The sequence below is a fragment of the Citrus sinensis genome, chromosome 3 (assembly GCF_022201045.2).
Source record: "Citrus sinensis cultivar Valencia sweet orange chromosome 3, DVS_A1.0, whole genome shotgun sequence".
NCBI classification, from domain to species: Eukaryota; Viridiplantae; Streptophyta; class Magnoliopsida; order Sapindales; family Rutaceae; genus Citrus; species Citrus sinensis.
In genome coordinates this window covers 19,703,767-19,726,920 of record NC_068558.1, presented here as the reverse complement: position 1 = coordinate 19,726,920, position 23,154 = coordinate 19,703,767, and the positions used below count along the sequence as shown (strand labels likewise).

Here is a 23,154-nt window from a genome sequence, read left to right as displayed (position 1 = left end):
GAACATATTATCCCCTATACTTTCTATCTTCACCTCTCTCATCGTTCTCCACACTTGCTGCATAGTTGTTTTTAATCCTTCAGCGTTGACTCCTCTGTTTAGGACCACCTTGCCAATCAAACATCCTGCTACGATCTTTTCTCCTTTCTTTTTCATCTTGCTTTTGAATATTACTCTCCCTTTTGCTTCTTCTGTCAGTCTGATGGCTCTGCATTTCTTTATTAACTCCTCCGTGTCCATTTTAAAGTGATGTGAATTTACTGTAATTAAGGTTGGTTGCAAAGGTTGATGGAGATTAAAGATTTTGAGGAGAAAATGGAGTTAATGAACTGAGATGGACACTAGGAATACAATAACTAAAACCACCCACCAGGGAGCGACTCAGTGAGTCATAAAGACCCCACTACTCACTCTCATTCCTTTTGTTTTCAGAGAAAACAGGAGAGAGACTTTTCGACCCACCTGATTTGTTGTTTCAATTCGTCCCTCAAACTACTTTGATTACACACATCCTTTGTCGGTTACTTTATTCTGTCGTTTGGTAGCTAGAAAAAGTTAAATTGAAGTTTTAGCCTTCCACACGTTATCGTCAAGTATTGGAGCACCGCCACTATCATTCTTCAAAGAACCTGAGGTCCTCAATATAATAAGTAGCATCATGGTACTCGTATCCTCTCTGCACTCATATGAGACGAATCCTTGAGCTTCTATCTCATTTGTCCGAGATTCGTTCGCCAAAAAAATGGTGGCCAAATCTTGTTTTAGTAAAATATGACGCCAGTATGGTGATGCATTGCCACTGCTACTGCTGCTGCGTAGAGCTGCCATCGATCTACCAAATTATAATGGCAGAGCACCACCAAACGTCTACGATGACATTTTGTTTTGGCCAAAACCTTAGTGGCAGTTTTTCAACATCCAGATCATATGAAAGACATAAAAGCATCATTGCGTAGATTTGGTCAAAATGACTCCATTGATATTATCAAATCTGATATCAATGAAGAATAGTTTCCAGCAGCTCATAGCGGCCGGTTAAATAGTTCATATAAATGATTATAATTTATTTAATATGGTTAATGGAGTAATTATGAATGTACTAAATAAACATATTAATTAATTATATTTAGGGTGAGGCTATTTAAACCCACCAATTTATTCACTAAACTTATTTACTAAATAAATCCACTCTTAAGTTTTGAAATTTTAAATTTTACTCAACAAACCTACCTAAACATCTAATATATCCTTATTAAATCCAATTATTATAATAATATATTTTTACTCATTAAACCCATTGAATTCATTTAAAATTAATAAATTATTATATTTATTAAATTGAAAATTAAAAGATTATACAGAACATAAACAATACTCTCAATTATATATTTTGGAGCAAAAATTCCAAAGTGCAGTAAGCAAAGCCGCTGGAGCAGTTAATAATGGTAAAAGTCAGAGCCCTAGTAATGTGGTACCACTACTTGAGTTTCGGAAAGAAGTGATAATTATATCTTTGGTATTTTTAGAAATAAAATATAATATCCAGTATTTCAATATGAAAAGTCTCCGATATTTCCTTCAACTGATTCTTCCTTTATCGTCTTCCACTACATGAAGGTTTAATTTTCATGAAAAAGCCAAGGGGAATCAATAAAGAATATCAATTTATGGTTTAAGAAAAATAACATAAAGTTGAATATAAAATGGATTCAAAGAGTAAATTTTATTTTTAAAACTACATTTTAATGTTTAAAATTAAAATTTATTTTAGGGATATTTTAATAATTACAATTTATTTTTAAAAGTGAGTTTAATGAGTAGTTTGATAGGTTCAAATAACCCCACCCATATATTTATTATAAAAGTGATACGATAACTATGCACAAATTTTGTAAAAAATTTTAAAAAATTATATTTATCAAACACCATTGATTTTAAATGTAATATGATGGACACATTATTTTGTATTTTATACTTAAGATAAGGGAAATAATTCTAAATTTAGAAAAGACACATGGTAATAAACTCTTGTATTTCCCTAATCTATTCTTCCAAGCTGAAATTAGATGAAACTTGGGCATTTATTACTTGGACGATATTCGGGATTTATTTACATACTCGAACAAATACAAAATGGGAAGGTGTAAATTCCGCAATTGTGGCTTCTATGGGCTTTCTTATAATTTGGATATGCTATTTCGGAGTCAATCTATTAGGAATAGGGTTACATAGTTATGGTTCATTTAATTAACACCTATTTGAATTGAAGAAAGGGTTTGATGAATACAAACATAGGACAGCGCGGAGATCGAAACGAAACTTGGTGTTAGTGTAAGATGCCGAGAACCTTTTGAATTGCCAAACTGCTTGAATCAAAATGTTCTTGCAAATGCCTTTTGGCGATTGGTCACAATTTAATTTAAATTATTTTACTTTTTTCTTATTTAACTTACACTTAAGAGAAGAAGAAAAAGATTTATATGTACATTGGATATCAAACTCCTTTTAAGATCATGAGATTTCTTTTTAATTTTTTCCGTTCACGAAAACTATCTAAAAAAAAATTGATATAATAGCTTTGGCCTTGTTCACTGATAGTCAGAGAGCAAAATCGAATGAATACCAATACCTATTACGGGCAGAAAAATCGAGATGGAAACAAATAACTCCTATGCGATGCCTTTCATTTTTCCTCTGCCCCTTTTCTAGATAATGCCTAGTATAGAATAAAACAGAGTATGTTCCATATTTGGTGCTATGCTACATGTTTTATCGAATCCAAGTTTGCATCTCATTTAACACACACACACACAAGTGTGTCGCTGTTAGTGGCACAGTTAGGTTTTGGTTCAAGGGGGCCATAAAAGAGAAAACATAAATTAAAGAGGCTAGAACATAAAATCTGTAAAGTTGAGGGAGGTAGGCGCTAAAATGGACAAATCATAAACAAAAGTTGTTGATAGTAAAATATATTAAAAAATTATGAGTTAAACTTACGTTATAATAACCTTAGACGCCAAACATGACTAATAGACTTAAGTAAAAAAAAAGAAGAAATTAAAAAAGATAAAATTGATTAATTGAATAATTGTCCAATTTTTTTTAAATATTTAAAAATAGTTTTATTTATTGTAGTTATTATTTTTTTGAAGTGAGGTGGATGATACTAGGGATCCCAATTATAATCTTAGCACTTAAGTCACAACTGATATGACAACTTATCCGTAATGATTATTTCAATTAAATACGAATATGTATCATGGAGAGAATAATTATAATTCATGAAAATTAAAAAATATATTAATAAGGACATGATATCACAATTACAGATAATTAAATTGCCACATTTTTTGACAATAATACTCAAATGTTGAGATAATAGTTAAAACTTCTAGCGTCATTGTTATAAAATTGAGAGGCAAGTGTCACCACCCAAAAATAAAACTACAAATAAAAGGCTAATATTTCAAATAAGTCCTCTATTTTTCATGATGATGATGATGATGATGATGATGATGATGATTATTTGGCTTAGGGCAAGGATCATTAATGATGTATAATTGAGTCAATTAATGCGTTAAATATGAAAATTTAAATAAATGATATACTAACATATAACGTGTAAAACAAATTTGCTTTGCCTTGTATAAATATAATGCATGTGAATTAACTTTAAAAGATTTTTATATTTTTGTCAATTGTTTTAAATATGTTCAGTGTATCTACTTATAGCAAGTAAATTAAAAGGCCAACAAAATGAGGTCCGTTTAATAAACAGTTGTATTCGGATTTTGACTTCTAATACGATTAATTGGACAAATCATACTCATATCGACCATTTTTTTTTTATATTTGGGTTTGTACTCTTGTTTTGATATAAGGCACAAAGACAAATGCAATAACATTAATTACAGCCTGTAATTACATCTCAATGAGTGTATTAGAATTTTGTTGATGATTTGTTCCATTTGGAATTAAGTCAGTCATGAAATGTTGGTCCCATCAATCACTATGCACACATGCATTTCTTAAGACGAGGGTTGCTTCAAACTTGGCTTAAAGTAACTACTCTTAGCACATGACCCGTTATTTCATTTCATTTTATTTTATTTTCCTTTTACTTAATCATAGTTAGATTGAAAAAAAAAACAAAAAAGAAAAATTTTTTATACAAGACTCAATTAAATTTGTTAGAACAGACATGCCTTTATAGCTACATAACCTGACTAGACTAGGAAAACATGTTTAAAATAAAAAATATTAATATGACTCAAAGAAGCTAACTTAAAAAATACTAATAAATTGAGGGGTTGTTTGTTGAACATTTGAAATCTAAAATTTTATTAACTTCATACTTTTTTTAAAATTTTCTAATTTATGTTTTGTAACTTATATTTGATTTTTAGACATTTACATCTGAATAGAAAATGTAAACTTTTGTAATTTTTATTTAAATGAAAATATGTCTGAATGAGAAGTAAATATTATATTTTAAAAATATCTCTACAAAATATATTTATTCCATAAACTGTAAAATCTAGTCTCTCTATTGTTTTGATTTGCAAGAATATAAAAATTAAAAAAATATATTTAAGATGATTTTTATTTATAAAAATAAATAAGATGCCACTCATATTTATATATTAAAAAAAATTAATATGTCATTCAAATATTTGCATTCAAATTCATTCAGAGTTCTAAAAAATTTAAACCCATTCAAATTAAAAAAAAAAAAAAACTGGTGCCTTAATTAACTTAGACAATAGTTCAAATATTTTTTAACACCTCCCTCAATTTCAAGATGGCTACAAAAACAAATTTTGAGGATGAAGTCATGAAACTGTCTTGAGAAAACTTCAAATTAGACAGACTTCAAAGTTTAACCTACAGATCATGAAATTTGAAAGTTTAACTTACGAAACCCCAAGGAAAAACTTGAAAATTAACTCTAGATCCTTAACTTACGAAACCAAAAGAAAGCGTTTTAATCTACAAAGCATGAAGGCAGAAACTTGAATTGTGGCTGGATCAACCAAAAAGAGAAATGATGGTCCGACGAGAATGCTCCAAGGTAATTTGGAATTCTAAGAGTATATTATATATTTTTATTTTTTAAACTATATGCTCTTCTTTTCTTTTGGTTAATAACTTAAAATAAAATAACATATATTAAATGGCTACAATCCATGCTGGATGATTGGAGAGAACATTAGAAAATAAGACCTTTAATCCAATATTTGAATATCAAATTTCAAGTGACAAAATAAACAAATTATATATGTACTTTGAAACATTGAATTGAAAGATTTAAGTAGAAGCAGTAAACTAAAGTCAAAGTAGAGGGCGTGGAAGACAATTGTATTAAAAAATATATATATATCTAAAAAAAGCATTCTTTTCAAACATCCTAGGGCATGTGAGCTTGCTCATGAAATTGAGTTCAACTTAATAATGTTTATACATGGATGAGGACAACATCTTACCTACTCCTAGAAAATGACATAACCCTTAATTATTGACCACTAAAATCCTATTTGATTTCTTAATCCAACGCTCCACCAACCCTGATTATTCTTTTGTTTTCATGATGAAAGATTACCTACAAATCTAGCTATTATAATCATTGACTCCTCCCCCTCACCCAAACCCAAAAAATCTCATCTGCCAAACCTCCTGATCTGGTCCTACGTACAATTGTGCGTTAGAGTAAAGTTTAAATCACACTTCAAAAATGTTAATGAAGTGAACACGAACGCAATCTCGGAGGACCTGGCACCAAATTCATTAATTTTTTAAAAATATATTATTATTATTATTATTATCATCGCCGTTGTTTTTATTTTCTTATTTTAAAAGATAGGGTGAAAAAAATCTAAATTCACTTTTATCTCTTACTTTTTTTAAGATCTGAAATCAAGTGATCAGTTAAATAAAATTGCTTAAAAATCAGATCTTTGTGCTTTAGAAGACTCATCATCATCATAATCATCATTACATATAAATCACAAAATGGAGATAACATACTACTAGCAAAGTTATCTAAATTCTTCAAATTAAATTAGGAAGTGATTGACTCATTGTAGACCTGCAAGATTAATTAATTCAATAAAATAATAAATAAATGAGAATTTTTTTAATTAATTCATGTACTTATAGAAACTCAAATTCAGGAGATGAGTTTTAGAAAAGTCATTTTTTATCACTTGAGCTAGACCTTACCTTTGAGATCAATGAGATATATAAACTCATGATGTTTCTAAATTGACATAACAATGACATGGACGTAACATAAAATATTCACAGTGTTGAAAATAATGAGAAAAATAATAAATAGAAAACAGAAATAAGAAAGAAATAAAATAGCCACATAAAAGTAAAATTAATATTAAAACAGAAGCTTAAAGACAATATACTTAAACGAGTGAGTTGCATTTAATTTAAAATTGGATTTGGATAAACGATATTTATAGAGCCCAAAGGAAAACTAAAACGTCCCTCATAATCCAATAGTAGATACCATTTTGAGAACCAATCAGAGTTTCACAAAGCGAACGCCACCTGCCCAAACAAAAGAACCAGTGGAAGAAAAGTCTTCCAGGATGATCAGCGACACCCCCAATTTACTTTCTTTTCTTTTTTTATCAAAAAAAAAAAAGGGTTGGGGTCTACCAATCAGTTTGCGACCTGTTTTGCCACTTGGCGACAAAACCATTAAACAAACTTTTCTTTTAGGAAGCATTTTAGACTTTTTCAATTGTTAGAAATATTATAAAAAGGGTAAAAGATGATAGAAAGTTGAATCCTATCTCATGCATCACCCTCTCTGGGCGGGACATTTTTAATTGCTAGAAATATAAAACAAAAGGAGAGGTTACTAGGTTACAGATTCTGTAACATACTGCACCCAATGCATGCACCACAGGTGTCCTGCATATGGAGAAAAAGGGGAGCAAATACTTTTGTCTGGGAGCTGCCTAAAGCAGAATCTGCAAGTTACAGATTTTGTAACTTGGCCTGCTCCAACAAAAGGTCAAAAATGACAGAAAGTTGAATCCCATCACATGCGCCACTCTCTCTCTCTCGACACTTCACTGTTAACTAATCCTCACTAACTCCTTTATCCTCACTTTCTCTCCTCCGGTTACCAACATCACGCTTCGCATTATCCATTATCAACCATAAAACAAAGCTTCTTATAAGCCATACATTTGTGAGGGAAGAAAAAAGGAATGGAAAAAAAAAAGAAACCACTCACTCTATTTCGTCAAATTCTTTCTTCTCTGGTTTTATGTTTTCCATCTCTACTTGAAACTTTTCATTCTTTTCTCTTTTATTAGGCCCAAAGCATGGTTGTCGGTAACTCAAATCATGGCTGCAGCCTCTGTTTCGGTGAGCTCTCCATGGCTGCAGTTTGTGCTTCAGGCTATGTGATTGAGAATGAAATCAGAAGAAGATGATTGAAAACACACAAAACGTAAAATTGACTCAAATCAATGAAAGTAGATGCAATTTGAAATAAATTAATTAATAAAGAAAAATAGGAAAAGCAAAAACCTTGCAGCAGGAGAACCGATAGTGCGGCTGAGTGTTGATCGGTGATGACGAACGGTGGCAACTAACCAGCTATTAGCGACGGCGGCGGCGGCGGCTGACGAGCTGTTAGAGTTTCTTTTGGGGGAACGATCGATTCAATCCAAATGAATTAAGGAATATTTTTTTTAGTTTTTATTTTTGGGTCAGGTTAGGGGACCCGAAAAAATCCCCAAATCCAAACCCGAAAATTGTTTTGGGGCTTAGACCCATATCCGAAACTGACCCGATTTTATTTTCATATTTTTCTGGGGCCCCATACCAAATTAAATGGGGCCCCGCGAGTTCGGGGGCCGCGAGTATTGCTGCCAACTCTAAATGTACTTGCATTTAGCTAAAGTTTTATTATTTTATAGATCAAATGATAACAATCTCTAATACTCCTAGAAGTGATTTACTAGTTTAGATGATAATGGTAATTCTGTTTAAATTAGAAATTTTTAGATTTAAATTTTTTGAAAATTAATGGATTAATTTTTTGCTAAAATTTTTTGTAAAATTTATAATAATTATTCTTAATACAAATGTTAATTATTTTGTAGAAATGAAAAATTTAGAAAATGAGTGTGCAATTGAAGATGTGAAACTATAAAAATATAAGCCAACTCTTGGGATGTTATTTGGTAGTCATGAGGAAATGTGGGTGTTTTACAAAACCTATAGTAAACAAGAAGGATGTCATGTGAAGAAGTTAACTAGGAAGAAAGGGAGTGATGGGATTATAAAATACGTGACAGTTGTATGTGGTCGTAGTGACAAGTTGGAAAGTAAATCTACTAATGTGTTGAAGTCGAAACCTAATATAAAAATTGGTTGTGATGCTAGAATTGGAGGTTGTGTAAATGAAAATGGAAAATGAGTTCTTCGAACTTTGAACCTTCAACACAATCATGGATTGAGTCTGGACAAAGTTAAGTATTTTCCTTGTAATCGTAGCATTAGTGCAAGTGCAAAAAAGCATATTAAAATAATGATTGTGTGAGAATTAACATTGTCCAGAATTAATTCTATTATTGTCGAAGCTAGTAGGTATGAAAATGTCTCATTTTAGAAAAGATTGTAGAAATCTTGTTGACAAAGTTAGGCAATTACAACTTGAAAAAAGAGATGCTATGACAATTCTAAAGTACTTTAAGAAAAAGCAAGCAGAATGCAAGATTTTTTTTTTTTTTTTAGCATCGATTTGGATGAGTAGGATTGATTAAATAATGTATTTCAATCAGATTCGAGAAGTAGAGTAGCTTACAAATATTTTTGAGACATCATAACAGTTGACACCACATATTTTACCAACAAGTCTGACATGCCATTCGCTCTCTTTGTTGAAGTTAATCATCATGGTCAGTCTATTTTGTTAGAAAGCAAATTGATTTCACATGAGGATACAAAGACATTTGCGTGGTTATTTGAGGCGTGACTATCATGCATGTCCTGTTCTCCTATCATTGGTATCATTACAAACCAAGACAAAACAATGCAAAAGGCAATTAAGAATGTTTTTTTTTCTATAAGTAGGCATCGATGGTGTCTATGGCACATAATGAAGAAAGTGCCTGAGAAGTTAGGGGCTTTAGAAGAACGTGAAGGCATTATTTCTTCGTTACTTTCTGCTGTTTATGATTCATTTAGCCTCACTGTGTTCGAGAATGCTTGGCATGACATGAGTACAATATATGATTTATGGGAATTGTTTAAATGGTTTATATGATGAGTGGCATCGTTGGGTTACATACTATTTGAAAAACTATTTTTGGGCAAGAATGTCAACAACTTAGCGAATTAAAAGTATGAATGCATTTTTTTATCGTTTGTTAACTCAAAAACAAATGTGAAGCAGTTTGTAAAATAGTATAAAAATGCATTGAGAAAGAAAGTTGAATTAGAATGACAAGCAGATGCCAAGTGTTTTAGTAAAAAGACTCCATGTGTAACAAGTATAAGATGAAGAAGCAAGTTGAAGAGGTGTACACTATTTCTAGGTTTAAAGAATTTCAACAAGAATTAACTACCACTACAAGAAATCTGACTTTCTAAGACAAATGTTTTTATGACATTTGTAGATTTTGTCATAAAATAATACTTATTGTGATGATCTTTTAAAGTCGTAGCAAATAATCTCATCCTGGCTCATGTTATATTTTGTAACGAATAATATTCATTTTGTGACCCAATAATTGGTCACTTAATCAAATGTTTTGCGACAAATATAAAATTAGCCACAAAAAGACATACTTTAAATTCCCTCCAAAATTGATCAGTTTTTGACAAAATATCATCTTTTATGACAAAAAATATGGTAGCAAAATGTAATTATAAGTGACATAATTATTTCGTAACTAAAAGAGGGATGTAAAATTGATCAAACCATTTGTGACAAAAAATATTAGTCTCCAAACCTAATATGGTTTTGATTAATTTTTAAGACCCTATTTTTTTTTATCACAAATAATTACCTATTGTGACAAAACTAAAAAATAATAGTTTAAATTTTTTTCTTGAGTAATTTTATATTTCATGACTTTTTTTTTCAGAGACACTTTATTTAGTATTTGATTCATATTTTTTTGGCAAACTTCACAACATTGACAAAAAACAGAGAATAATAATCAATATTTTTAAATTATATTATATTTTGTGACCAACAAATTTTTTATATGTATTTTATTAAATAATTGATAAGATAAAATGTCAATATTAAATATCAAGAAAAAAGGTATTTAACTGATAGGTATTTTATTAAATAATACATTTTTCTTGAAATTTAATTACGCACATTATTTTTTATTATTTAGCTTCATACAAATTTGTTTAACTATGTTAGATTAATAAAAATTAAAATAATAGCCTTAAAATAATTAACTTAGATTATTAAAAAATGATAATAGACTTTTTTTAAACCAATAATAACAAACTTATTATAGCTTTGATTAGTATTAAAAATTGTTTAATTATCAAGCGATAATATGTTATTTTATGCTTATGTTATAATTTATATTTGTGTTTATGTAATATATTATGAATTATTAATTATGTTTTAAATATATTTAATTTTGTGTATTTTTATGTGTTTATTAGGAAAATTATTAATTTCACGTACTTCGAGGCTCCAAACAGATAAACGGAGGTCAAATTTGGATTCCGGAGGTCCGAAAACCTTAAGATCAATCAAGATCGGCTTAAAATTGGGCTTGTGTAAAAAAAGTTGACTTTTCCTGTTGACCGAGCACTGATTGGATGATGAAATGAGCTTACAATAGATATGAGTGCATGGGATAATTGGCAATCTTGACTAAATCTCAACCGTTCATGATTCAATGGCCATGATTGTGCCACGTGGCAATGGTTGGTGAAGCAAGTTGGAGGATCCGAATCTTTGTATTCGGGTCGACCCGATCCACCCATTAACCCGCCAAATCTCAACCGTTCTTTGGGTAAATCGGACGAGTCAAATGATGCCATGTGTGATGTTGACTTTTGAAGTTTGACCAGCCATTGGATCTTGATCTAAGGGTTGTGAGGAGCACATGCATGAAGCCTATGATGGACCGCAAAGCACTGGATTATGAATTTATTTTTCTATAAATAGAGCCTCATTTTTATGTTTTAATCATCTCTCTACAACTCTCTTCTTCTCAAATTCTCTCCATCTCCTTGTAATCTTGATTTCCAGGTGTGTTTTTAATATTTTGTATAATTATTTTCATTAATAAAATTAGTTTTATTTCCAATTTTAGTTGTTTTTATTTCTTTTAATTATAAGTAATTCAATTTTACTACTTCTTTTTATTTTAATTATGCTTAACTAAATAATATTAGTTAGGGGAAGGTGAAACTCTTAAGAAATAAATATGATTTAATCAAATTCTATGTTTAATTTTATAAATTAAATTATTTTCTATTTAATTTTATACATGTTTTATATTTTGAAAATTTGATTTATTGTAGACAAACAAATGAATTTGGCACAATAAATTCTTAAGATCTTAATATAAGGCATGGTGAAATGGTATTTTGACTTATTGTAGACAAATTAAATTTTGGCACAATAAATACTTAATCCATCATAAAATTAAAGGGAAAATAATAATAATTTGTATAATTAATCTTTTGAGTAATAAATCTAAAACAAATTGGCAAAAAGAATTTATTAAGTTTTATTTATTTCTAAGAGTGGATCCATAACCCTAACTAGTTCAATTCCATAGTTTCATTTAAATTAAGTTGTTTATATTCAAGTTTTAATTTCAATTTTTAGATAAAATAAAATAAACTAATTAAATCTTTTCTCTGTGGATCGACCTCGGACTCACCGAGTTATAATACAACAAGACACTCTTATACTTGGGAGTTAAAATTTACTTTTAAGTTGTGTCAAGTTTTTGGCGCCGTTGCCGGGGAAAAGTTTTTTATTTGGTTTGTTTTTCCGTTTTTATTTTTCTCTTATATGTAAAATTTCGTTTGCCCCCTTTTCCTTTTCTTAAATTCTCTTTTGTCCCCATATCTTTCATAATTCTCGTTTCACCCCAACAGTTTCCGTTTCTAGCCCAATCTTCTGGTAATTACGTTCGGACCCCGATATCTTTCAATTGTTTCACTTTCATCCCAAATTGCTAATTCTAAACTTCTAAAAATTATAGTTTGACCATAAAATTAAAAATAATTTGCAATAGAATCCCTAGACGAAATTCCTCAACATAATCAAGACTTGGACATATTTGGACATACTTTGGACATATTTGGACATACTTTGAACATATTTGGACTTATTTTGGACCAAACTAACTTTAACTACTAACTCTAATTACTAACTCTTAACTTACTAACTGCTAACTCCTAACTTTTATTTAATTTCAGTTATTTAATTTTCTGCATTTATTTTATTTCGTATTTATTTTTTTATTTTTTTATTTTTTTGCTTTATTGGTGGGTTTAACCACCAAACTAACTACTAACCCTTAACTTTTATTTTCAGTTATTTAATTTTCAGTATTTATTTAATTTTGCATTTTTTATTTTTTTAATTGGTGGGTTCAACCACCATTTTTGTTATTTAATTTTCTTTTGTATACTTATATTATTTGCTTATTTATTTATTTTATTTTATTTTGTTATCAATTTGTGTAAATATTATCTTTATAACATAACCCTTGCATGAGACATTGGTCTCGATCTTCAAGTGGCAGGTTAATTCGTAGATCTCAATCTCCACCACCAATCATGGATGAGAATCAAGGCGAAAACGTTTTGGGCGAACCTAATCCTCAAATTGATCAGGGAGACAACCAATCTCAACATGGGCATGATCAGAATCAACCAAGGACTCTGAGAGACTACATGAATCCAACCAGAACCGGAGCACCGTCGTGTATAGTATTTCCTCCAGAAGCATCTCGATTCAATTTTAAACCAGGTATTATCCAACTTTTACCAACATTTCATGGTTTAGAATCTGAGAATCCGTACTTGCATCTAAGAGATTTTGAGGAAGTTTGTAATACATACACGGACCAAAATTGTAGCATGAACATAATTAGATTAAAGCTTTTTCCTTTTTCATTAAAAGATAAAGCTAAAACTTGGCTACAAAACCTTAGATCTGGATCAGTAAGAACTTGGAATAACATGCAAGAACAGTTTTTGAAAAAAATTCTTTCCACCTCATAGAACAAATTCTTTTAAAAGGCAAATCACTTCTTTCACTCAAAAAAATGGAGAAACATTATACCAATGTTGGGATAGGTTTAAAGAGTTGCTTAACATATGCCCACATCATGGTTTTGAAACTTGGCGATTGGTCACTTATTTCTACGAAGGCTTAATACCCCAAAGTAGACAGGTTGTTGAAATGATGTGTAATGGTGAATTTAGGGATAAAAATCCTGAAGATGCACTAGATTACCTTGACCAATTAGCTGAAAATGCACAACATTGGGATACTGTTGGAACTTTTGAATTGACAAATAAGCAACAATCATCTCCATCTAGTGGAGGAATCCATAACCTTAGGGAAGATCATGATTTACAAGCAAAATTTGCATCCCTAGTTAGGAAAGTTGAAGCTTTGGAGCATAAAAAGAGTGATCAAGTAAAATCTGTTCAAGAAATTGCATGTAACATATGTAATTCGAATGATCATTTCACTCAAGAGTGTCCCACTTTGCCTGCACTTAAAGAATGTCTAAATGATCAAGCTAATGTTATTAACACTTTCAATAAACCAAACCCATATTCACAGACTTATAATCCTGGTTGGAAAAATCATCCGAATTTCAGTTGGAGGAATAATAATAATGCACAATCTTCACAAGCACCACCTCCACAAAATTTTCAAAATCCTCAGCCTTATGCACCATATGTTCCACCACCTTGGAAAAATCTGGAGGACACAATGCATTCATTCATCAGAAAGCAAGATGTTATTAACAATCAAAATGCACAAACTTTTTCTGATTTGAAAGATACTCTTGCTAAAATTGCTTCTGCACTCACCATTCAAGAAAAAGGAAAATTTCCAGCCCAACCACAACCAAATCCTAAAATTCAACAAAATCCACCCACAGACCAAGTCAAGTCAGTTATAACTCTTCGTAGTGGTAAGGTTGTTGATAGACCTATGCCTGAACCTTATGAAAATGATGAAAATTCAAAGGGTAAGGAAGGACTAAATGAACTTACACCTAGTGAAGAAATAACTAGTGTTCCACCTGAACCACCATTTCCGCATGCATTGAATAAACCAAAGAAATCAAACCACTCTTCTGAAATTTATGAAATCTTTAAGCAAGTGAAAGTTAACATTCCTCTATTAGATGCAATCAAGCAGGTTCCTTCATATGCCAAATTTTTAAAGGACTTGTGCACTGTTAAGAGGAAATTGAAGGTAAGAAAGAGTGCTTTCATGGCCGAACAGGTAAGTACAATTCTGTCTACTAATAATAAGTTGAAATATAAAGATCCTGGTTGTCCTACCATTTCTTGTATTATTGGTAACCACAGAATTGAGCATGCTTTACTAGATCTTGGTGCTAGTGTTAATTTGCTTCCATATTCAGTTTATCTTCAACTTAATCTTGGTGAGTTAAAATCAACTTCAACTACACTTTTGCTTGCCGATAGATCAGTTAAAGTACCAAAAGGAATAGTGGAAGATGTTTTAGTACAAGTTGATAAATTTATTTATCCTGTGGATTTTATTGTCTTGGAAACTGAACCTGTTGTGAATAATTACAAACCAATTCCTGTAATTTTAGGTCGACCATTTTTAGCAACTGCTAATGCTTTGATTAATTGTAGGAATGGTTTAATGAATTTATCCTTTGGGAATATGACTTTGGAATTGAATGTTTTCAACATGTGCAGGCAACCTAATGAAGAAAATGAGAATGAAGATGATACTGATGAACAAAAGGAATTGTTTGAATCTTGTATCGAGGAAAATATTCAAAAAGGGGATTTTTCTGAACTTTCTAATGTTTGTTTAGTTAATTCAATTGAGTCAAATAAGCAACTTAAACTTGATATTTCTAATATAAATTCGTTGCTTGATTCTATGCAGACTTCGCAAAATTATGATGACGAGCCAAAATTTGAGGAGCTTGGAAGTATTGAAAAGACAGAACAACAAGAAGCACCTAAAATGGAATTGAAACCTTTGCCTGAAGGATTGAAATATGCTTTTCTTGGAGAAGAACAAACTTATCCTGTTGTGATTTCTTCTACTTTAACAAGCGACCAAGAAGGTAAGTTACTAATTGTTCTTAAAAAGCATAAAAATGCAATAGGATGGACTTTAAATGACATTAAAGGCATTAATCCCTTAATCTGCACACATAGAATTAATTTGGAAGAAAATGCTAAAATATGTCAACAACCTCAAAGAAGATTAAACCCACACATGAAAGAGGTAGTCAAAACAGAAGTCCTTAAATTACTTGATGTGGGAATTATCTACCCTATTTCTGATAGTAAGTGGGTAAGTCCTACACAAGTAGTGCCTAAAAAATCTGGAATCACTGTTGTTAAAAATGAAAAAGGTGAATTAATTCCAACACGAATTACATCTAGTTGGCGCATGTGCATTGATTATAGAAAATTAAATGAAGCCACTAGAAAAGATCATTTTCCATTACCATTCCTTGACCAAATCTTAGAAAGAGTAGCAGGACATCCCTACTATTGTTTTTTAGATGGATATTCAGGTTATTATCAAATTCCTATAGCACTTGAGGACCAAGAAAAGACCACATTCACATGTCCTTTTGGAACATTTGCATTTAAAAGAATGCCATTCGGGCTTTGTAATGCTCCTGCAACATTTCAAAGATGTATGTTAAGCATTTTTTGTGATATGGTTGAACATTGTTTAGAGGTCTTTATGGATGATTTGACTGTGTTTGGGAATTCTTTTGATGATTGCCTTGATAATTTGGAGAAAGTTTTAAAAAGATGTGTTGAAAAAGAACTCGTGTTGAATTGGGAAAAATGTCACTACATGGTTACTTCTGGAATTGTTTTGGGTCATGTTGTTTCTATTAAAGGAATTGAAGTTGACAAAGCAAAAATCGAAGTCATATCTAAATTGCCACAACCAAAAACAGTTAGAGATGTGCGATCCTTTTTAGGACATGCAGGATTTTATAGGAGGTTTATAAAAAACTTTAGTGCCATATCTAAACCACTTTGTAACCTCTTATTAAAAGATGCACCGTTTGAATGGAATGATGATTGCCAAAAATCTTTTGAAAAAATAATTTGTCTTTTAACATCTGCACCTATTATGCAATCTCCTGATTGGTCTTTGCCATTTGAATTAATGTGTGATGCAAGTGATTTTGCTGTTGGTGCTGTTTTAGGACAAAGAAGGGATGGTAAGCCTTTTGTGATTTATTATGCGAGCAAGACTTTGGATAGTGCTCAAATGAATTATTCTACAACTGAAAAAGAATTACTTGCTGTGGTATTTGCATTAAACAAATTCCGTTCATATTTGCTTGGCTCTAAATCTGTTGTGTTTACTGACCATGCTGCTGTGAGATATTTGATGAGTAAACAGGATGCCAAACCGAGACTAATTCGTTGGATTTTGTTACTACAAGAATTTGACCTTACCATCAAAGATAAAAAGGGTGCTGAAAATGTTGTTGCTGATCATCTATCAAGACTCACATCCGAATTCTGCAATGATATAACACCCATAAATGATTCTTTCCCTGATGAATTTTTATTTTCTGTTACTTCAATGCCATGGTATGCTAATATTGTTAATTTTCTTGTTACAGGTAAAATGCCTTTGCAATGGAATGCTCAAGAGAAGAAGAAATTTTTTGTTGAAGTAAAGAAATTTTATTGGGATGATCCTTATTTGTTCAAATATTGCCCAGATCAAATTTTTCGGCGATGTATTCCTGATAATGAGGTAAGTAGTGTCATTAATTTTTGTCATTCTGAAGCATGTGGTGGTCACTTTTCTTCAAGAAAAACTACTGCTAAAATTTTGCAGTGTGGATTTTATTGGCCTACCATGTTTAAAGACACATATGAATTTTGCAAAAGTTGTGAAAAATGTCAAAAATTGGGATCAATTACAAAAAGAAACATGATGCCCTTAAATCCCATACTTGAAATTGAAATATTTGACTGTTGGGGAATTGATTTCATGGGTCCATTTCCATCATCTTTTGGATTTGTGTATATATTAGTTGCAGTTGATTATGTCTCAAAATGGATTGAAGCAATTTCTTGTCGAAATAATGACAGTAAAACTGTGATTAAATTTTTAAGAGAAAACATTTTAAGTCGATTTGGAATCCCTCGAGCCATTATCAGTGATGGAGGTAAGCATTTTTGTAATAAGTCATTTGAGTCTTTAATGAAGAAATATGGAATTACACATAAAATTGCTACCCCTTATCATCCTCAAACAAATGGTCAAGTTGAATTAGCAAATAGGGAGATAAAACGAATTTAGTCAAGAATGTGTTGACTTATTGTAGACAAACAAATGAATTTGGCACAATAAATTCTTAAGATCTTAATATAAGGCATGGTGAAATGGTATTTTGACTTATTGTAGACAAATTAAATTTTGGCACAATAAATACTTAATCCATCATAAAATTAAAGGGAAAATAATAATAATTTGTATAATTAATCTTTTGAGTAATAAATCTAAAACAAATTGGCAAAAAGAATTTATTAAGTTTTATTTATTTCTAAGAGTGGATCCATAACCCTAACTAGTTCAATTCCATAGTTTCATTTAAATTAAGTTGTTTATATTCAAGTTTTAATTTCAATTTTTAGATAAAATAAAATAAACTAATTAAATCTTTTCTCTGTGGATCGACCTCGGACTCACCGAGTTATAATACAACAAGACACTCTTATACTTGGGAGTTAAAATTTACTTTTAAGTTGTGTCAAGCTTCTTTTTAATTTTTTAAAAGAATCCTATAATAATTAATTATGTTGGAGTTACAGAAAGAATACATATTATATTGGATAAAAATTAAAATAAAAGAATAACTAAACTTAAATAGAATATAAGTTTCTCTAATGAAATCGTGAAATACAAATAAATCCCCTCCCACTGATTCCCTGGCCAATTTTGTTGTTATCCAAACAAAACCATTTAATTTCCTCCCACTCTCTCCCAGGCCACTTCACTTTAATTGGTTTTGTATTAAAAAACTACCCATCTTTATCTTTTGTAATCCTTTCCAATTTATGCGTGAGTGTGTGTGAATGATGATAACAGAACAAAAACGCATGACTATGGAGGCCACCTCACTTTGCCGCCGCCCAAAAGCACGCCACCCTCACCAGTCCACTCATGCATGCCAAAATTAGCCACTCAGCAAAATTCACTCTCATCTCTCGTTCTACTTCGAAATTGTGAGTATATATAAACTCAGCCAATTTAATTTTGATTAGTTTAATTGTGATTGGATTATGTGAAATTCATATTTTTGTGTTTGGTAAAATTAGGGATTGAAATTCTTAGATCTATTATTTGAATATTTTTATGCTTATCAGGTGCTTGATAAAATTCCTAAGAGAATCTAGTAAAAGAAAAACATAAAATATATGCAAATGAATGAAGGAATTTGAAGCAAAGTTTAGTAGGTTTTGAGAAACTTTTGCAAAATTAGGATATTAAGATGAATTTGTTTTTCAATTTGAGCAGTGGGTTTAGGTGTGCTGATATCAGATTTTTTTTTCCTAATATTCTTTCATAAGAACTTTCGAAAATGGGATCTTTCTAATTTTTGTTCACTTCAACTTGGTATGTAATTAATCATCTTTCTTTATTTTTTTAAAGATAATTATAGCTAGTATTCATATAGTAAAAAGAGTTAATAAGTTATTCGAGTCCAACCGATATAATAATAAGTTAAGCTACAAACTTTTAATTATAAAACACGTGTTGGTTGGAAGGACGATTTTGAAGCTTGGGTTGCTAAAGTTTGCTGAAAATATTGTTGGATTTGCTGGATTTGCTAGGAAGTGTAGATGAAGTGACTAAATAAAGGTCAAAAAGCCTTTTTTTTCCCCAAGTGGTCGTTGTATGTTTAGTCAAAATTGTATGGAGAGAGTTTCCTCGATTACTTTGTTTAAGAAAATGTATTAGAGTGAGCGAAAAAGGTTCAAGTAGTCTCCATACAAAATCTAAATGTGTAAGTTATCTTATTTTTATTTTTTGACTTAATCTTTTATTTCTTTCAACTTTATATTTATTGTACTGTAAATGTTGATTTATTGACTGCTTAATAATTTAATTTAGTTCAAGTTTGACACCAACTGTTTAATCGATTAAGTTCAGAGCTTTGGATGTAAAATTTGTGCAAGTGAATCGAGGTTGATTATGTGCTTGTAATCTTGTGATTATATTGTTAATTTGAAGTAATAATGAAAGCAAGTATGTGCTTGTAATCTCATGTCTTTCATTTAGAATTGTTTCCATTTTTTTATTGGATGAAAGAATTGATTGCGGATATGTTTCATTGAGAATTTAATTATTTTTGCATTCTTACCTAAATATTTTTATTTATAGCTATTTGCCTTGCTATTTACTATTCTTTCATTTTGGCAATAAGATTTTCTTTTATAAGATTATTCTCCTATACCAATTAAGTGTTTTCTCAAGTTTTTTATTATTAATATTATTTTTTAATCATGTAAAGACAAATGATAGATAGAGAAAAATGATGTACCAATAATAGATGATCAAATTGTGAAATACTTTTGGAAAAATCTTTAATTTTATAAAGATAAAAAAATGACAGGTACCTTCAAAGTCATCTTCTACTACAACATTGTCTTAGCACAACACAGATAAAAAGTTAAAATCAAGGAAGAAGATAGCAAATTTAAGGAAGTTGAAGCATTCATGAAACAACAACCTGTTGTTTACTTAATTATGCTTTTGTGTAATGTTTCTTTTATTTTTCTTCTATGATGTAATCTTATTTTTAGAGTATTGATTGTTTACCTTTTTGATTTTAGATTTCTTTGTAATGAATTATATTTATGTTAATAATATTTTTCACTTCAAAGTTCTTTTGTCATTAAATTTTGAATTCTGTGACTACATATTGTTATTAAATTTATGTGAGACTATAAAAATTGTCCTTAAAATAAATTTGAGACTAAATTAATTACCAATTGTATTTGTAAAAATTGTCACAAATGATAACTACTTGAGACGATTGTGTAATGTCGCGATATGTAAATTGTCAACGATTGGTAATTGTATCATTGAACCTCTAAAATAACGATTTTTAGTAATTATCGAGACTATATTTACATACTCTTGAGACAAATATTATAGTCATTCTAAATCACCTATTGAGACCAATGTTTTAGTCATTATAAATCACCTATTGAGACAAATATTATAGTCACTGTAAATCACATATTGTGACAAATATGAAGTGTCATTGATTGCATTTTTGAATTTCTAATTTGACCATTTTGAACACTATTTGTGACAATTTTAACTTAATTTTAAGACAATGGTCTTTGTCACAAAACATATTTTTAATATGACGAAAATAATTATGGTCACTAAAACCTTTTAAGACGGTCTTTCCGCGATTAACGTGTGACAGTTTATTTATCGTCATAGAAAATATAAGGTGACTAATATGTTATCTTGAGTGACTAAATTTTTTGTAATAAAATATCATTTTTCTTGTAGTGTACACTAGTGTATTGTGATATAATTAATTATGTGGGATTCGTATGTGAAATCAGTAAATCATATGGTCAAGGTAAGAAAATGAGTTTTGAGGTTATTTTTGAAGAAGTTAAGTGTGAAGTTAGCTATATCTGTTCAAAGTTTCAATTTAGAGGTATTCTTTATAGACATGTCCTTGCTGTGTTAAATTACTTCCTGAAATATACATCTTATCAAAGTGGAGGAAAGATGTGAGAAGATTCTATAGCAAGGTGAAAGTTAGTTATGGTATGCAGAGTTTATCCATTCAGTAGGAGAGATATGAGAAAATGTGTACTGATTTCACTGAAGTTGTAGACATGCTTGGTGATGATGAAAGTAGTTACAAATTTGTATTGGATTCGATTGATAAGGCACTGAAAGATCTACCCAATCGAATTCAGTATGCAAGTGTGGAAACAATTGTTTCACCAACAACTATAGGTGAAGTAAGTTGTACCAACAATAACGTTGAACATGTAACCAATGATCCAATAGTAGCAAATAATTTGAGAAAATAATTTGCAATTTGTAAAAAACTTGCTTAAAAGAAGAAGACTGCATAAAAAAAAAGTTTGTTGAAATACATATATATGTGTTCTAATTTCATTTGGTCATTGTTTAATTGTCTATCATAACTTTACCGGATTTACAAGAAGATGCTCCATTATCTTATGAAGTGCATAATGAAATCTCCACACAATAGAGCAACATAGCCACTCAAATTGAAAATATAACAAAATAAATATAAATATAAAGAACGCACAATATTTACGTGGCTTGGCTTTTGGTCTATGTCCACAAGAGTAAATCATCATCAATCTACTACATAAATGAGAGGTTATATAAGATTTTATATTATACAAGATGAATAAATAAGCTGGATATTTATTAGAGATGTTTGATATTGATAAATAAGAAGACGGTGAATAAAAATATACGGGGTGATAACATGGTAGAGAAAATAATGAATGTGGAAAATTGAAAATGACCTCCCAAAAATAGAGAAGTGGGTGATGATCTAAAAGATGGAGAGAAGAGGAGAATGTGTGAGAGAGAGAGAGGAGAGAAGAAGAGGTAAGGAGATGAGATGAAAGTGAATGAGAGGTGGCAAAGAGATGATAGCCCCCAATATGGGTGAATAAACCATTTATATAGTGTAAGCTAATTGTAAAAAGAGTGTATAAAAGTTAAGAGTTAGAACCATCCTTAAGTTAAAAGGAGATGATGTTTTTAGGGATATATGTCATTTAGGCGGAAAAGCACAAAAATGTACTATGTTTATTTTTTTTTCATAAATATCTTAAAGTATCCAACATTGACCATTGATTTCCAAGCCCATCTAATGTAGTAAATTCTTCCAAATGAAATCTTTATACTGCTCCCAATATTGTTCCCATTTTACCTTTGTAATTTAATTATTCATGTATCATTCATTTATTGATCTTAGAATATCATTTTATATTTACCTCAAATAGCATCTTTTGGCTATCCGCTTAGTTCTCACATGTGCCAACTAGATGTGATTTGTGTTGGAATTAATTCATCTTTTTCATTTTTAACAACAATGATTCCAGATTTTTTTAGGCACTACTTGTGTAGGACTTACCCACTTACTATCAAAGATATGGTAGATAATTCCCGCATCAAGTAACTTAAGAACTTCTATTTTTACTACTTCTTTCATGTGTGGGTTTAATCTTCTTTGAGGTTGTTGACATGTTTTAGCATTTTCTTCCAAATTGATTCTATGTGTGCAAATTAATGGATTAATTCCTTTAATGTCATTTAAAGTTCATCCAATTATATTTTTATTCTTTTTAAGAATAGATAGTAACTTACCTTCTTGGTTGCTTGATAAGGTCGAAAAAATTACAATAGGATAAGTTTGTTCTTCTCCAAGATAAGTATACTTCAATCCCTCTAGCAAAGGTTTCAATTCCAATTTAGGTGTTTCTTATTGTTTAGTCTTTGCAATGATTCCAACCTCCTTAATTTTTCGTTTCCCATCATCACTTTGTAAAGTCTGACAAGAATCAAACAACAAATTTATATTAGAAGTATCATATTCAAGTTGTTTATTTGATTCAATAGAATTAACCAAACAAATGTCACTAAGTTCAGAAAAATTCCCTTTTTGAATATTCTCCTCTATGCAAGATTCAAGCAATTCCTTTTGCTCATCAATTTCATCTTCATTCTCATTTTCTTCATTAGGTTGCCTACACATGTTGAAAACATTCAATTCCAAAGTCATATTTCCAAATGACAAATTCATTAAACAATTCTTACAATTAATCAAAACATTAATAGTTGCTAAAAATGGTCGACCTAAAATTACATGAATT

The 23,154-nt window shown here is 30.2% G+C and overlaps 1 non-coding gene across 1 annotated transcript; it reads right to left on the bottom strand.

Moving 5' to 3' along the window:
* Positions 1-13,259: 13,259 nt before the first annotated feature.
* On the bottom strand, positions 13,260-13,368 carry LOC127901580 (small nucleolar RNA R71). The gene has a single exon (XR_008053824.1). It is a non-coding gene; the product is annotated as a small nucleolar RNA R71 (small nucleolar RNA).
* Positions 13,369-23,154: the final 9,786 nt, after the last annotated feature.